The following is a 5000-nucleotide window of genomic DNA, read 5'->3' on the forward strand; positions in this document are numbered from 1 at the left end:
AAAATGAGGTTCTAGTATGTTAGAGGGCATCCCAGGAGGGCTCCAAAAGTGTGGGTAAAATATATATCCCACAGGGGGAAAATTGAAAAAAAGTTGAAAAAAAAAATTTTTGGGGACTTAGAAAATTTTCACACATGTGTCAGACTTCCAGAGAGGGGAGCATGTCAGTGCGCGCATCCGATTTCAGTTCCAGAGCGATTCGCGCGATGAGTCCTTGATACTTAGTCGTTTTTGCAAAATTTCTGACTTTTTGGAAAATTTCACAATTTTGTGAAAACTTCCACAAAATGAGGTTCTAGTATGTTAGAGGGCATCCCAGGAGGGCTCCAAAAGTGTGGGTAAAATATATATCCCACAGGGGGAAAATTGAAAAAAAGTTGAAAAAAAAAATTTTTGGGGACTTAGAAAATTTTTCAACTTTTGTCAGACTTCCAGACAGGGGAGCGTGTCAGTGCGCGCATCCGATTTCAGTTCCAGAGCGATTCGCGCGATGAGTCCTTGATACTTAGTCGTTTTTGGCAAAATTTCTGACTTTTTGAAAATTTCACAATTTTGTGAAAACTTCCACAAAATGAGGTTCTAGTATGTTAGAGGGCATCCCAGGAGGGCTCCAAAAGTGTGGGTAAAATATATATCCCACAGGGGGAAAATTGAAAAAAAGTTGAAAAAAAAAATTTTTGGGGACTTAGAAAATTTTCACACATGTGTCAGACTTCCAGACAGGGGAGCGTGTCAGTGCGCGCATCCGATTTCAGTTCCAGAGCGATTCGCGCGATGAGTCCTTGATACTTAGTCGTTTTTGGCAAAATTTCTGACTTTTTGAAAATTTCACAATTTTGTGAAAACTTCCACAAAATGAGGTTCTAGTATGTTAGAGGGCATCCCAGGAGGGCTCCAAAAGTGTGGGTAAAATATATATCCCACAGGGGGAAAATTGAAAAAAAGTTGAAAAAAAAAATTTTTGGGGACTTAGAAAATTTTCACACATGTGTCAGACTTCCAGAGAGGGGAGCATGTCAGTGCGCGCATCCGATTTCAGTTCCAGAGCGATTCGCGCGATGAGTCCTTGATACTTAGTCGTTTTTGCAAAATTTCTGACTTTTTGGAAAATTTCACAATTTTGTGAAAACTTCCACAAAATGAGGTTCTAGTATGTTAGAGGGCATCCCAGGAGGGCTCCAAAAGTGTGGGTAAAATATATATCCCACAGGGGGAAAATTGAAAAAAAGTTGAAAAAAAAAATTTTTGGGGACTTAGAAAATTTTTCAACTTTTGTCAGACTTCCAGACAGGGGAGCGTGTCAGTGCGCGCATCCGATTTCAGTTCCAGAGCGATTCGCGCGATGAGTCCTTGATACTTAGTCGTTTTTGCAAAATTTCTGACTTTTTGGAAAATTTCACAATTTTGTGAAAACTTCCACAAAATGAGGTTCTAGTATGTTAGAGGGCATCCCAGGAGGGCTCCAAAAGTGTGGGTAAAATATATATCCCACAGGGGGAAAATTGAAAAAAAGTTGAAAAAAAAAATTTTTGGGGACTTAGAAAATTTTTCAACTTTTGTCAGACTTCCAGACAGGGGAGCGTGTCAGTGCGCGCATCCGATTTCAGTTCCAGAGCGATTCGCGCGATGAGTCCTTGATACTTAGTCGTTTTTGCAAAATTTCTGACTTTTTGGAAAATTTCACAATTTTGTGAAAACTTCCACAAAATGAGGTTCTAGTATGTTAGAGGGCATCCCAGGAGGGCTCCAAAAGTGTGGGTAAAATATATATCCCACAGGGGGAAAATTGAAAAAAAGTTGAAAAAAAAAATTTTTGGGGACTTAGAAAATTTTCACACATGTGTCAGACTTCCAGAGAGGGGAGCATGTCAGTGCGCGCATCCGATTTCAGTTCCAGAGCGATTCGCGCGATGAGTCCTTGATACTTAGTCGTTTTTGCAAAATTTCTGACTTTTTGGAAAATTTCACAATTTTGTGAAAACTTCCACAAAATGAGGTTCTAGTATGTTAGAGGGCATCCCAGGAGGGCTCCAAAAGTGTGGGTAAAATATATATCCCACAGGGGGAAAATTGAAAAAAAGTTGAAAAAAAAAATTTTTGGGGACTTAGAAAATTTTTCAACTTTTGTCAGACTTCCAGACAGGGGAGCGTGTCAGTGCGCGCATCCGATTTCAGTTCCAGAGCGATTCGCGCGATGAGTCCTTGATACTTAGTCGTTTTTGCAAAATTTCTGACTTTTTGGAAAATTTCACAATTTTGTGAAAACTTCCACAAAATGAGGTTCTAGTATGTTAGAGGGCATCCCAGGAGGGCTCCAAAAGTGTGGGTAAAATATATATCCCACAGGGGGAAAATTGAAAAAAAGTTGAAAAAAAAAATTTTTGGGGACTTAGAAAATTTTTCAACTTTTGTCAGACTTCCAGACAGGGGAGCGTGTCAGTGCGCGCATCCGATTTCAGTTCCAGAGCGATTCGCGCGATGAGTCCTTGATACTTAGTCGTTTTTGCAAAATTTCTGACTTTTTGGAAAATTTCACAATTTTGTGAAAACTTCCACAAAATGAGGTTCTAGTATGTTAGAGGGCATCCCAGGAGGGCTCCAAAAGTGTGGGTAAAATATATATCCCACAGGGGGAAAATTGAAAAAAAGTTGAAAAAAAAAATTTTTGGGGACTTAGAAAATTTTTCAACTTTTGTCAGACTTCCAGACAGGGGAGCGTGTCAGTGCGCGCATCCGATTTCAGTTCCAGAGCGATTCGCGCGATGAGTCCTTGATACTTAGTCGTTTTTGGCAAAATTTCTGACTTTTTGAAAATTTCACAATTTTGTGAAAACTTCCACAAAATGAGGTTCTAGTATGTTAGAGGGCATCCCAGGAGGGCTCCAAAAGTGTGGGTAAAATATATATCCCACAGGGGGAAAATTGAAAAAAAGTTGAAAAAAAAAATTTTTGGGGACTTAGAAAATTTTCACACATGTGTCAGACTTCCAGAGAGGGGAGCATGTCAGTGCGCGCATCCGATTTCAGTTCCAGAGCGATTCGCGCGATGAGTCCTTGATACTTAGTCGTTTTTGCAAAATTTCTGACTTTTTTGAAAATTTCACAATTTTGTGAAAACTTCCACAAAATGAGGTTCTAGTATGTTAGAGGGCATCCCAGGAGGGCTCCAAAAGTGTGGGTAAAATATATATCCCACAGGGGGAAAATTGAAAAAAAGTTGAAAAAAAAAATTTTTGGGGACTTAGAAAATTTTTCAACTTGTGTCAGACTTCCAGAGAGGGGAGCATGTCAGTGCGCGCATCCGATTTCAGTTCCAGAGCGATTCGCGCGATGAGTCCTTGATACTTAGTCGTTTTCAGAAGTCACAATTTTGACTTCCAGGACCCGCAAAACGTTTGTAAATTGAGCCCGCTCCCCAGTTCCAAGCGTTTTGAGGTGTCCCCGGTTGCAGTAATGCAGCCTGCCCACTAGATGTCGCAAAAGAGACAAAAAGTGAAAAAGAACCAGAATGAGGAAATTCCAGGGAGCCGAATCCGCCTGACAGTTCCAGGCGATCGGGCACTTTTTTGCATGCGTCCCTAAAGTGGGTATAGGGTGACACTCCATGCAAAGACCCAGTTTTGCACACCACCGGCAGAATATATGAGAGAGAGGTACCTCTCAGCCCCGACACATTTCGACTCATTTAAGCTGGTTTTCACCTCCGTAGGCCTGGGTATGCGTTTTGGCTATGAGTCCCTGTTCGGCTGGAGGTCTGCACCTTGGCTGAACCCAGGCTTCCGCAGCTGCGTGGGGGGACTTTTGCCGGTCGCCTATCCCAAGTCAGAGAGGTGTTCCTGGGTTGAAGTGAGCCTGGCCAGACCCCCCCGCGGGCCCTGGTTCTCCACATGGGGGCGCCGTCAAGGCTAAAATCTGGATTTTTAGGCCGAGGAGAGGCTCCATGAGGGCGGATGCTTTTGTGGCTTCGACCCCAGTGCTGTTCCACATCCAGTACCCCCCCGCAAGGGCGCCTGTACCCGAGTCGCGCTTCCAGGACTCGTGGGCACGTATCTCCCGACGACAGGGGTTTGCAGCCTCCGTACTTGGGCAAGTCCCTACATGCACCCCTGCTCTTCCTCCGATCGATCTGGCGCAGCGCTCCCGGGTGGGGAGGTGGCGCCGCTCGCTCGGCCCGGGCTTTGGAGCCCGCGCTGGCTTAAGGTGAGCGGTCCCCTTCCTCCTCTACCCCCGGGCTTCCGACACCTATCTTTGGGCGCGCATGCCGGCCTCGCCTCCCGTCTGCGGAGGTGGCCGAGCCGTGGGGAGTTTGACCCGAACCGAGCGAAGGCAGTGGTCCGACGACCCGTACGGGCGAACGGCGGGGCGCCCACCCAGCCAGGCGTGGGGGCCCGTCGTCCGAATCGCTCCCTGTGCGGGGAAGCACAGCGATCTTCTCCGAGGGCGGCCCTTTTCTTCCAGATGCGTACCCGGCCAGCGGAGGCTCGCGCTGCCCCTCGTGTCCGAAAGGGCGGCCTCCGCGGCGGTGGCGACAGCGGCGGCGGTGGGTGGCCTCTCCGCGCCACTGCCGAGCTTCGCGATTTCCAGTCTTTTCCCGAGCCCCTACGTCAGTGGGGAGGACGACAGAGGTGTGGAGGCAGGCGAAGGGGGTTCTCACCGTGCGGTGTGCCCCAGCCCGACCGTTGCCTTCCCCCTCGACCCTCGTCCTCCCAGGCGGCTCGGCCAGGGAGCAGGAGAGAGAGTGAGAGAGGGAGAGCGGAAACCCCAGAGCCAAGGGGTTAGATGGAGAACGGGAGAAGGAACGAGGGCCAAGAGGTAGGGAGTACGGTGAAAGGCCGACCTGGGATCCCCCTGCGCTCCCGCCCTGGGCGGGGAGCAGCCCTGGGAAGAAAAGCCGCTCGGGCATCCCTTTGAGGTTACGGGCGCGAGTGGGAAGAGGGACTACGCTGGAGGGCGACGCCGACACGGCCAGGCCGACGACCACCCACGTGACCTCAGCGTCG

The sequence above is a fragment of the Phyllobates terribilis genome, unplaced genomic scaffold (assembly GCF_046119375.1).
Source record: "Phyllobates terribilis strain yellow unplaced genomic scaffold, ASM4611937v1 Scaffold_3367__1_contigs__length_80754, whole genome shotgun sequence".
Lineage (NCBI taxonomy): Eukaryota > Metazoa > Chordata > Amphibia > Anura > Dendrobatidae > Phyllobates > Phyllobates terribilis.